Here is a 12,982-nt window from a genome sequence, read left to right as displayed (position 1 = left end):
AACACAGGGACAGAGCTAGAGGAGGGGAACACAGGGACGCAGCTAGAGGAGGGGAACACAGGGACAGAGCTAGAGGAGGGGAACACAGGGACGCAGCTAGAGGAGGGGAACACAGGGACGCAGCTAGAGGAGGGGAACACAGGGATGCAGCTAGAGGAGGGAACACAGGGACGCAGCTAGAGGAGGGAACACAGGGACGCAGCTAGAGGAGGGGAACACAGGGATGCAGCTAGAGGAGGGAACACAGGGACGCAGCTAGAGGAGGGGAACACAGGGACGCAGCTAGAGGAGGGGGTCACAGGGATGCAGCTAGAGGAGGGGAACACAGGGACGCAGCTAGAGGAGGGGGTCACAGGGACGCAGCTAGAGGAGGGAACACAGGGACGCAGCTAGAGGAGGGGGTCACAGGGACGCAGCTAGAGGAGAGAACACAGGGACGCAGCTAGAGGAGGGAACACAGGGACGCAGCTAGAGGAGGGGAACACAGGGATGCAGCTAGAGGAGGGGAACACAGGGACGCAGCTAGAGGAGGGGGTCACAGGGATGCAGCTAGAGGAGGGGAACACAGGGACGCAGCTAGAGGAGGGGAACACAGGGACGCAGCTAGAGGAGGGGGTCACAGGGATGCAGCTAGAGGAGGGGAACACAGGGACGCAGCTAGAGGAGGGGGTCACAGGGACGCAGCTAGAGGAGGGAACACAGGGACGCAGCTAGAGGAGGGGGTCACAGGGACGCAGCTAGAGGAGAGAACACAGGGACGCAGCTAGAGGAGGGAACACAGGGACGCAGCTAGAGGAGGGGAACACAGGGATGCAGCTAGAGGAGGGGAACACAGGGACGCAGCTAGAGGAGGGGGTCACAGGGATGCAGCTAGAGGAGGGGAACACAGGGACGCAGCTAGAGGAGGGGGTCACAGGGACGCAGCTAGAGGAGGGAACACAGGGACGCAGCTAGAGGAGGGGAACACAGGGACGCAGCTAGAGGAGGGAACACAGGGACGCAGCTAGAGGAGGGAACACAGGGACGCAGCTAGAGGAGGGGAACACAGGGATGCAGCTAGAGGAGGGGACACAGGGACGCAGCTAGAGGAGGGGGTCACAGGGATGCAGCTAGAGGAGGGGAACACAGGGACGCAGCTAGAGGAGGGGGTCACAGGGACGCAGCTAGAGGAGGGAACACAGGGACGCAGCTAGAGGAGGGAACACAGGGACGCAGCTAGAGGAGGGAACACAGGGACGCAGCTAGAGGAGGGGAACACAGGGATGCAGCTAGAGGAGGGGAACACAGGGACGCAGCTAGAGGAGGGGGTCACAGGGATGCAGCTAGAGGAGGGGAACACAGGGACGCAGCTAGAGGAGGGGGTCACAGGGACGCAGCTAGAGGAGGGAACACAGGGACGCAGCTAGAGGAGGGGAACACAGGGATGCAGCTAGAGGAGGGAACACAGGGACGCAGCTAGAGGAGGGAACACAGGGACGCAGCTAGAGGAGGGGAACACAGGGACGCAGCTAGAGGAGGGGAACACAGGGACGCAGCTAGAGGAGGGGGTCACAGGGATGCAGCTAGAGGAGGGAACACAGGGACGCAGCTAGAGGAGGGAACACAGGGACGCAGCTAGAGGAGGGGTCACAGGGATGCAGCTAGAGGTTGGAACACAGGGACGCAGCTAGAGAAGGGATACACAGGGACGCAGCTAGAGGAGGGGACACAGGGACGCAGCTAGAGAAGGGATACACAGGGACGCAGCTAGAGGAGGGAACACAGGGACACAGATAGAGGGGGGGGGCACAGGGATGCAGCTAGAGTGAACACAGGGATGCAGCTAGAGGAGGGGAACACAGGGATGCAGCTAGAGGAGGGAACACAGGGACGCAGCTAGAGGAGGGAACACAGGGACGCAGCTAGAGGAGGGGAACACAGGGACGCAGCTAGAGGAGGGGGTCACAGGGACGCAGCTAGAGGAGGGGAACACAGAGACGCAGCTAGAGGAGGGAACACAGGGACGCAGCTAGAGGAGCGGAACACAGGGACGCAGCTAGAGGAGCGGAACACAGGGATGCAGCTAGAGGAGCGGAACACAGGGACGCAGCTATAGGAGCGGAACACAGGGACGCAGCTAGAGGAGGGGAACACAGGGACGCAGCTAGAGGAGGGAACACAGGGACGCAGCTAGAGGGGGGAACACAGGGACGCAGCTAGAGGAGCGGAACACAGGGACGCAGCTAGAGGAGGGAACACAGGGACGCAGCTAGAGGAGGGAACACAGGGACGCAGCTAGAGGAGGGAACACAGGGACGCAGCTAGAGGAGGGGAACACAGAGACGCAGCTAGAGGAGGGAACACAGGGACGCAGCTAGAGGAGGGAACACAGGGACGCAGCTAGAGAAGGGAACACAGGGACGCAGCTAGAGGAGGGGACACAGGGACGCAGCTAGAGGAGGGAACACAGGGACGCAGCTAGAGGAGGGAACACAGGGACGCAGCTAGAGGAGGGAACACAGGGACGCAGCTAGAGGAGGGGACACAGGGACGCAGCTAGAGGAGGGGAACACAGGGACGCAGCTAGAGGGGGGGAACACGGGGACGCATCTAGAGGAGGGAACACAGGGACGCAGCTAGAGGAGGGGAACACAGGGACGCAGCTAGAGGAGGGAACACAGGGACGCAGCTAGAGGAGGGGAACACAGGGACGCAGCTAGAGGAGGGGAACACAGGGATGCAGCTAGATTAGGGGAACACAGGGACGCAGCTAGTGGAGGGGAACACAGGGACAGAGCTAGAGGAGGGGAACACAGGGACGCAGCTAGAGAAGGGATACACAGGGACTAACATGTTTTTTAAAAAACAAACATATGCAACACATCACACACAATTAATAACACCAATAAACTGAAAACAGTAACAACATGAGGAACGTAACATCTGAATACATAAATAATATGATAATATTACATATTTCCTCTGTAGCGATACAATTTCAAGGGCTTTTTTCCACCTTTCATATAGCTTTCTGGCCGTGGGTTGTATACGCCCTCCTGCAACCTTCACTTTCTGGTCTCACAATGCACTTTTAAGTTATAAAACATGAACGTTTATTATTTTCTCTGCCTTGGGGTAGAACACAGTGGTAGTTATCGGGGCATTAAGGGTTAATATCCCGACTACCTTGCCCAGCTTTCTCCAGACACAGCTCCAGCACTTGTCAATGCAGACATCCTGGGTTTGGCTGAAGACAGGGGGGTGGTCCAATTAAGCTGATGGAAAACTGCTAAATGCCTAGTCATTAGGGGTTGTGTGTAGTTTGTATATTCTCCCTGTGCTTGCGTGGGCTTCCTCCGGGTACTCCGGTTCACTCCCACAATCCAAAAAATAAGGCTGAATATAAGGGCCAAGTGGTTCTTATCTACCATCACATTCTAAAGGTGCCCATACACAGTGCGTTTTTGCTGTGCGATGCGCGACCCGCGCGGGCATCCCATCGTACAGTCCAAAAAGTAAGTTCTGCACATACTTTTTGAACTGGGTCCTGATCACATCGCACCGCATGTGTGATGGCTGATCCCGGGACGTGGCTAGGAATGAGGAGAAAAAGTGATGCCTAATCCTGGGACGTGGCTAGGAATGATGAGGAAAAGTGATGCCTAATCCCGGGACGTGGCTAGGAATGATGAGGAAAAGTGATGCCTAATCCCGGGACGTGGCTAGGAATGATGAGGAAAAGTGATGCCTAATCCCAGGACGTGGCTAGGAATGATGAGGAAAAGTGATGCCTAATCCCGGGACGTGGCTAGGAATGATGAGGAAAAGTGATGCCTAATCCCGGGACGTGGCTAGGAATGATGAGGAAAAGTGATGGCTGTTCTTGGGACGTGTCTAGGAATGATGAAGAAAAGTGATGGCTGTTCCCAGGACGTGGATAGAAATGATGAGGAAAAGTGATGGCTGTTCCCAAGACTTGGCTAGGAATGATGAGGAAAAGAGATGGCTGTTTCCGGGACGTGGCTAGGAATGATGAGGGAAAAGTGATGGCTGTTCCCAGGACGTGGATAGAAATGATGAGGAAAAGTGATGGCTGTTTCCGGGACGTGGCTAGGAATGATGAGGGAAAAGTGATGGCTGTTCCCGGGACGTGGCTAGAAATGATGAGGGAAAGTTGATGGCTGTTCCCGGGGCGTGGCTAGGAATGATGAGGAAAAGTGATGGCTGTTCGTGGGACGTGGCTAGGAATGATGAGGAAAAGTGATGGCTGATCCCAGGGAAAAGTGATGGCTGTTCTTGGGACGTGTCTAGGAATGATGAAGAAAAGTGATGGCTGTTCCCAGGACGTGGATAGAAATGATGAGGAAAAGTGATGGCTGTTTCCGGGACGTGGCTAGGAATGATGAGGGAAAAGTGATGGCTGTTCCCGGGACGTGGATAGAAATGATGAGGAAAAGTGATGGCTGTTCCTGGGAAGTGGCTAGGAATGATGAGAAATAGTGATGGCTGTTCCCGGGAAGTGGCTAGGAATGAGGAAAAGTGATGGCTGTTCCTGGGACGTGGCTAGGAACGATGAGGAAAGGTGATGGCTGTTCCCAGGACTTGGCTAGGAATGATGAAGAAAAGTGATGGCTGTTCCCGGGACGTGGCTAGAAATGATGAGGGAAAGTTGATGGCTGTTCCCGGGGCGTGGTTAGGAATGATGAGGAAAAGTGATGGCTGTTCCTGGGACGTGGCTAGGAATGATGAGGAAAAGTGATGGCTGTTCCTGGGACGTGGCTAGGAATGATGAGGAATAGTGATGGCTGTTCCCGGGAAGTGGCTAGGAATGAGGAAAAGTGATGGCTGTTCCTGGGACGTGGCTAGGAACGATGAGGAAAGGTGATGGCTGTTCCCGGGACGTGGCTAGGAATGATGAGGGAAGGTGATGGCTGTTCCTGGGACGTGGCTCATCACTTTGCGATCTGTACATCCCGCAGCTCCCTAGACAGCTGCCTCTTTTACCCCCTCCCCAGGCCTGGAACTCTGACCACTATAATCAATGGCGACTATTTAACAGGAACATAATTTCATTCATCTAATGCTGTCCTTGAGCATCTAATTAATATATATATCTGCTACATGGACCTGAACCTACCTTATGAAATCACCAGGACGTCAAATCAGGGTATTTACAATACGTCTGCGCCACCCAGGGCAGCTGGGTCCCACAGGACAGAGGACTCACATCTGATCTGAAGGAAAATCTGCAAAAGGTAAATAAGAAATATAAAATTCTCGTACAAACGTTTAGGAGTTTGCAAAGTAAACACTATATACGGGTCACTATAGGGAGCTGATATAGGTTGCAGTAGTGCCCATACTAATTACAGGACCATTAGCAGCCGAACAGATGTTGAATGGTAAGAGCTCCACCTACTGGACGGTGGTGTATATGTCAGGAATTATGCATCAGAGATGTATGCAATGGCGATATTTACAGAGATGGGCCATTATCGCATAACTGCGCATGCACTGCAGTCATAGAGCCCAGCCAATCAGCTGAAGTAAGGAGATGAGCACATAACAGTTGGGAGCTGATTGGCTTTTATCACTGGTTAGTAATTGAGCTGACGAGTGATTCCTGGGAGAAATCCTTCGATTGCAAGTAACCATCAAATGACTTCTCCTCTGCGCCCGCATCCATTCGCATTCTTGCACAGCGTGCGGGGGCGGGGTCACTATGGAGACCACTATTGAGAAAATGGAAGGTGACAGATCGCTAAGCGCACATCACTGTTGCGGCGCTGTGCGCTGAGCGATCTGGGGGATCAGTGACGTTCAGCACAAAGCTCCTGTCGTCCGTGTGTACAGGTGCAGAGTGAGAGTTAGATTTGGATGGGGTGTGTGCAAAATGAAATCTTAATTGCAGGGTCAAAATAAAGCAGGCAGTATTTACCCTGCACAGAAACAAAATAACTCACCGAAGTCTAACTCTCTCTGCACATGTTACATCTGCCCCACCTGCAGTGCAGCATGGTTTTGTCCATTTTTAGAACAAATCTGTCCTGTGATCCAATCTGAATTAGGCCCATTGCAACCTTATTTTGGGAAACCTCTGGGTGACGTATGCCATATATTAACCTTTAGCGGCCTTTCTCAGCAATAGTATAATTCAGTGATGTACGGTATTAATAGACTAGAATCTGACCAGCGCCACCTGACTGCCAGGATGAGCCTAACATCTCCTCGGCTGTCCCGCCAAAGGGTTTCACTAGTACATTTACAGAAACAAGGTTTGGTTACATTTGGTCTACAGCATGATGGTCGACAGCCATTAGGTCGACATGGAAAAATGTCGACATGGGTCTAGGTCAACCTGGTAAAAGGTCGACATGGTTCTAGGTCGAAAGGTCATTAGTTCGACAGGTTGTTAGTTCGACAGGTCATTAGTTCGACAATGACTAGGTTGACAGTAAAAAGGTCAACATGGGGTTTTTAACTGTTTTTTGGCCTGGATGTCAACACAGTCGACATGGACACAGTTTAGAGTGCACTGCATCCGCTCGCTATGTGTCGGGCACACTATTTTATTCTCCCACCACGCCCTAGTGGATGGTGCATGAAATACTGCCTGTCGGCACATGTCAGCTCAAAAAACAATGAAAAACCCCATGTCGACCTTTTGACTGTTGACCTAGACACTGTCGAACTAATGACCTGTCGAACTAACGACCTTTCGACCTAGAACCATCTCAAACTTTTTCCCATGTCGACTTAGACCCATGTCGACATTTTCCCATGTGGACCTAATGGTGTCGACCTAATGACTGTCGACCATCATACTGTAGACCAGTGGTAGCCAACTCCAGTCCTCGAGAGCTACCAACAGTTCACATTTTCTCGATCACTTGGCTGGGCACAGGTGCACTCATTACTGACTGACACATTAGAAATGATCCACAGATGGAGCTAATTACTTCACTTGTGACTGGAGACCTGGAAAACGTAACTGTTGGTAGCTCTCGAGGACTGGAGTCGGCTATCACTGCTGTAGACCACATGACCGCATCCCGAAACAAGTGAGTCTGCAAATGACAGAAAGCAATACAGACTAAGAATCGCGCAGCACCAAGTAACACCAGCAGCTGCACGGGGACGACGGCACAGACGTCTGGGTCGGCTTTATCTTGCAGCATTAAACTCAGAACTTACAAACCACAATTATAGGAGACATTACAAACGCTGCACATGCTGAGCACAGACAGGGGACCGGGAGACCCGCAGGATGTATACACAGGAGGGAATTCAAGGGACCGCGTCAATGACTTCAAAACACACCCCTTGGGAAACATTAGATCATCATCTACAACTTGCTGTGTAAACGTAAGATTAATAACTATCTGCCAGAACTTGTAATTTTTTTATTTATTTTTTACATTCATTTTCTTTTATTGAAGCGCTTTGCAAAAAATTCACTACAATAAATTTTTGCACATGTTACAATTTACAAACACAGGAAACAAAAAAATGAATAAATAAAACAGAAAAAGACTGTCGAGTATCACTCTGTGGCATGGGGGTTCCGGTTATATATTTCCAATCACTGTCCTCACAGTTTAATAAGCCCAATTTAACGTTTACACTATTGGTATTATTTAATAATCACCCAAAGACGATCGGTGGCTCTTGTGCGTTCATACGTGTTTCGTACCAACATGTGTTCCGAAAGCATTTCCAAATCTGCTCTTTTATGCCCCTTTCCCACTGCAGCTAAAAAACGGTAAATTGCCGATTTTCAGCGCAATTTACCGTTTTAAGGCTGCAGTGGGAAAGTGACAGAGTTGAAATACCGTTTAAAGCTAAATGGTATTTCAACCCGTTTTTAAAGCAGAGTCCTACACGTTAAAATAACGTTTAAGAGGCAGTGGGAATGGGTTATTTAGCCTCCAGGCAGTCCCAGTGCCTGATGAGAACTAGTAGTTCTCACTTTGTGCATGTGTAATGAGTGCACGTGCATAATAAAGAGCCGCTCATTACATATGCGCATATGTAATGAGCGGCTCATTATTATGCACGTGCACTCATTACATATGCGCAAAGTGAGAACTACTAGTTCTCATCAGGCACTGGGACTGCCTGTACCCTGCATGGACCCCCGCTGCTCTGCATCCCCGTGCAGGTAAGTACAAGGGGAGGGGAGGTGGGGGCACAGGGCAGGTATGGGGGTTAGGCACTCTTTACACTTGGGGGGGGGAGGGATTAGGCACTCTTAACACTGGGGGGGGGGGTGGGGGGGTAGGCACTCTACATTTTACACGGTTCACTGCAATGGGAATGGTACTTAAATGGTATTTAATACGGTAATCTGCTGCAGTGGGAATTCTAATACCGTTTTAAATACCATTTAAGATTACCAGTACTTTAAACTGGTCTGCAGTGGGAAAGCAGCATTAGAGTGTTGGGTTGGGTGTTAATATTAACTTTCCCATGTGTTGAAAAATTTCCCCGTATCTATGTCTTTTTTCAGGGATGTTTCTAGCCACTCCATTTTGAATACATGGTGTAATTTATTAAGAAAAAGAGTAAACGGGGGGGCTCTAGGCTGTACCCAATTTTGTAAAATACATTTCTTAGCAATTGCTGATATGACTATCAAAAGTTTATGTACTCCCTGTGTAATGCGTGTTCCTACCGGCATAATTCCAAATATAGCCCATTCTGCGGTCAAGCATAAAGCCGAAACTAGGTACTGTGTCGTATATGTCCATACCTGGAACCAAAAACTCCTTATCACAGGGCATTTCCATATGCAATGGTATAACTGGGCCTCCTGTGTCCCACATCGAAGACATGAGTGATTAGTAAGTGATCCCATCAGATATCGACGATGCGGGGTCAGGTATGTTCTATGCAACACGTTAACAAAAAGTTCTACATATGCCGCAGCTGGCATCAATTTTATAGAAGTATCTAGAGCTTTCAATAATTTTTTTATGGTCAGCATAGGCATATACTCCCTCCACTGCGCCATCCCAGTACGTATCTCCCCAGAACTTGTATTTTTACAAACCAATATATATTTTTAAGAAAGCGTCTCGTGGAAATGGCAGTTTCCATTGATGGTTTTGGATCGTTTTGCCTTCGATGGTTGAGAACCAATGGCTTTCCACCATAGATGGGACAGAGCACCCTCCCCCCAATGTTTTATTTTTTTATCCACCTATTTAGAGATGGAGCCCAATGCACCCGCCCATAAGTTTTGATTGGCCCACAGACCAGCCGGTGAACCAATAGGGATGCAATAGGGGTTCTTGATGGTCCTGCACTGCACAGTTTAAAACCATTAATGGTTATTTCCTGTTTTACCATCGATGGTGAGCGTAACGATGGCGATCTGTAGACATAAGGGGGAGAATCATTAGTTATGGCTGAGCATCAGGTCCAAAAATGTCAATCTCCAGTTAGAGTGTGGATCAATGGGTCGACACGAATGTGTCAACAGTGAAAAGGTCGACTAAATGGTCTACACATATATATAGGTGACATGACAAAAAAGTCAACATGCACTGGGATGACACAAGCAGTGACATAACTACGGTCGACATATGGACATGTCAACATACATTTTCCATCAGTTTTTTATGTCGATGTTGACATATGTCGACCTCAAAATATTTTAGCGCGTACCCTTGCGTGGCTCGCTTTGCCATGGTTTACCATTGTAGTCCATGTGGATCGTGAAAAAATTCCAAAGAATAAAAAATCATGGAAAAAGCATACAAACCAGGGTTGCCTACCCTCCCGGAATAGCCGGGAGGGTCCTGAAAATCGGGCCACCCTCCCGGCCCCCCCGGCAATCTCCCCATTCTGAGCCTGTGGAATCACTAGGCCCCTGCCGCTCTGGTAACATGTTCACAATGCATCCAAATGCTTTAAGACGCAGCGTGTGCAATAATCCTGTAATCGCATCACACAAAAGGCCCCTTTATACAGAAATAACACAGCACTAACTCTGCGCATTATGGGAATTACACTTCTATTACTTCTCAAACCAAATTATATTGGGATTTTATAAGCACGGCCTCCCAGGCACTAAAGTATATATACTCCTTACTAGCAAGCCCGCTCGAAGCAAAAGCTTCGAAAGCTAGTCTGATACCTCCTGTGTCTGTGCATGTGTGTGAGAAAGAGATGCAGTTTCACTCTCTGCCAGCAGATGGCAGTGTTTCAGAGACTCGTGTTTTGCTATAGATCCTGGTCCCCATGGCAACCTAAAGTTGTTAAATCCCTGTTAATGGGCCCAACTGCTTGCCGCTGAAGTAGATTCCTACCCAAACGCTGTGTTACCGCCCCAAAACGGTCGTCGGGTGTCAATCACCCTGCATACAGACCGCGGAGGCTAGACTTCGCTTGATCCGTTCATCCAGAAGGCATGCGCACAGTGTACCGCGCGCATGGGCGTGACCAATATCTGCTCTTATCCAAATTCCCCCAGTACCTCTCGATGGGTGGATTAAAAAATCGACAGTAATTAGGGCACATGAAAAAGGTTGACACTGCCAAACAGTCGGTACAGTTAAACGGTCGACATGTATGGTCGGTTTTTTTAAAAACAAAATCATACAAAACTCCTGTCGAGCTTCCCCTGTGTCAACAATTAACACGTTGTTCTTTTTCTTGTGTCCACCTTTTGTCATTGTTTAGCAACCAATGACTGATGTCTTTGCCTCTATCGATGTGCGATGGATTCGATGTCTTTCGATAATCACTCGATCCGCAAATTTGCTGATCAGTGATCAACTCTGAATCCGACAGCAAACAAAATACGTTTAGTAATCTGCAAGGTAGTGAACCCCCCTTTCGGAACGCTTCTTGGGGGGGGGGGGGGGTTTCCAGAGGACGCAAGGCCGGGATCACCGAGCTGCTGGAGAAAGTGTTAACATACAGAGTCACATTCCGGCGTTGGTATTAATAATACCGTGTCTCGCTCCAGAGAGTTTTATTCCAACTCTGACATTTTTAACAGCTGTACAGTAATACTGTGTGTATTTAACAGAGTGATAATGAGGGAGCCTCAGGCGCACAGAACAAGCCGGGGAAATAAACGTATTACATAGGAAATTCCTGGGATGGCAAAGGGGCACAGACTGGCAAAATAGGCACAATACAAATATCGAAGCCAAACCTTTATATAACGGCGTGATTGGACGCTGGAGGGGGGTGTGTTCTGTATCGCTCTCATACAGAGAAACTGACGGCTTAGCATCGTCATTGTACTGCCAGATACATACCCGACTTCTGGTAGGTACAGGTGATCCCTGCGAAAGCCAGGACAACACTCAAAGACAGATCTGATTGGCCCTCCAGGATCATGACATTGGCGTGTGTGTACGGGAAACCCGCCAACCACCTGTACCCTGGTTACTTGGGTTGCCCACACTAGCATCACAAATTTAAATGCCCATCCAGTTTTGATCATGTGGTAGGTGTCCATAGCTTACCCAACAGTCCGCTCTGTCGGCGTCAAGTCGAGTCGGCAGACAAATCTTTTTAAGCGTGTGCCCAGCCATACGGGTACATTTACTAAGATGGGAGTTCTATTGGGTATGGGTCATTGGGTCGCCCGCTGAAGGTCAACAGGCAGTAGGTCCACCCCTGAAATAGGTTGACATGGGTAAGGTCGACAGGGTCTGAATGTCAACACAATGGGAAGGTCTACAATGGGAAGGTCGACAGTCAAAATGTCGACATGAGTTTGTCACACTTCTTCTGTCAGAAATGTCGACACAGTCGACATGGACACCGTCTAAGGGTACCGCGTTCCCCTCGCATGACTCCCTAAGCACGCCATGCTTTGGGCACTATTTTATTCTCCCACAATGCCCTAGTGGACGGTAGGGCGTGAAAAACTGCCCGTCGACACATGTTGGCTTGAAAAAAACATGAAAAACTCAAGTTGACATTTTGACTGTCAACCTTCCCATTGTCGACCTAATGCTTGTGTTGACCTCCAGACCCTGTTGACCGTACTCATGTCGACATATTCCAGGTGTCCTGTCAACCTTCAGTGGACGACCCAATGCATGTCGACCGAAATGGAGTTGAATGAATGACTGTATACTGTTCTATTGAAGATGCCCATAACAACTTCTTATTTATTGAGAAACTTCTAGAAAGATAATCAAATCTTATTGGTTGCTAAGGGAAACATCCCATCTTGAATAGAACTCCCATCTTAGTAAATATACACCTTACAGTGCATAGAAGATACAATTATATAACTTTGACTTTCTAAACTGAATAGAACAGTTAATTATACCGCTTTCAGACCGCACTCTAGACCCGGGTTATTGCCGTGTTCTTACGGCCCCAACACGGGTCAAGGTGCGGTCTGAAAAGGCCACCATGGGTCGAGCAACACGGGTGTTCAACCCTGGTAATGACCAGGGTTGAACACGGCTATGACCCGTGTCAAGTGCAGTGTGAACGGGTGCCTGGGTCGAGCGACCCGTGTCCCGTTCACAGTATGGAGGAGGCAGCACTGTCAGCTCCAAGTACTGCCTCCTCCAGAGCCCCCGATGACGCACCGCTGCCCAGCTCCGCCCCCTGTGACGTCACCGACTCGGCAATTTGCCGTGTCGGTGTCGGAACTTTCAGACCGCATTGCCGTGTTGCTCTGGGGATGGGACCCGTGTCCTAACCCCGTGTGTGACACGGCATTTGCGGTCTGAAAGTAGTATTACTGTATTATAAAGTATATTGAGTTTCAAGTAATACTGGTGACCAAAATATCCTGGCACGCTGTAGCAACCTTGCCAGCCTGGCACCAAGCATGGCATTACCTTTAAAATAACGGAACCCGCAGCTGTCACCATCTGTTCCTAAGAACAGATTATCTCCGAAAACAAACAGTGATAAGACGCGATCCGGAATCCTAAAACGTTTACCACGGCAGGTAAACAATTAAACCCAGAAACCTATAACCTGGCGTTATCTAGGGACAGCAAGTGACCATCACAAC

The 12,982-nt window shown here is 49.6% G+C and overlaps 1 protein-coding gene across 3 annotated transcripts in view; it reads right to left on the bottom strand.

The window, feature by feature from the left end:
- The window catches only part of PRR5 (proline rich 5), a 75,751-nt gene that overhangs the window by 42,098 nt on the left and 20,671 nt on the right, over positions 1 to 12,982 (bottom strand). For all 3 annotated transcript variants that reach the window (XM_083181269.1, XM_083181266.1, XM_083181268.1), the window contains exon 2: positions 5,117 to 5,225. The gene's annotated coding sequence lies outside the window, so the exon portion shown is untranslated. The remainder of the gene's footprint in view (positions 1 to 5,116; positions 5,226 to 12,982) is intronic.

The sequence above is a fragment of the Crinia signifera genome, chromosome 4 (assembly GCF_055691185.1).
Source record: "Crinia signifera chromosome 4, ASM5569118v1, whole genome shotgun sequence".
Classification (NCBI taxonomy): Eukaryota; Metazoa; Chordata; class Amphibia; order Anura; family Myobatrachidae; genus Crinia; species Crinia signifera.
Note: the sequence above shows the minus strand (reverse complement) of the source record. Positions and strands in the feature narration are given on the sequence as shown.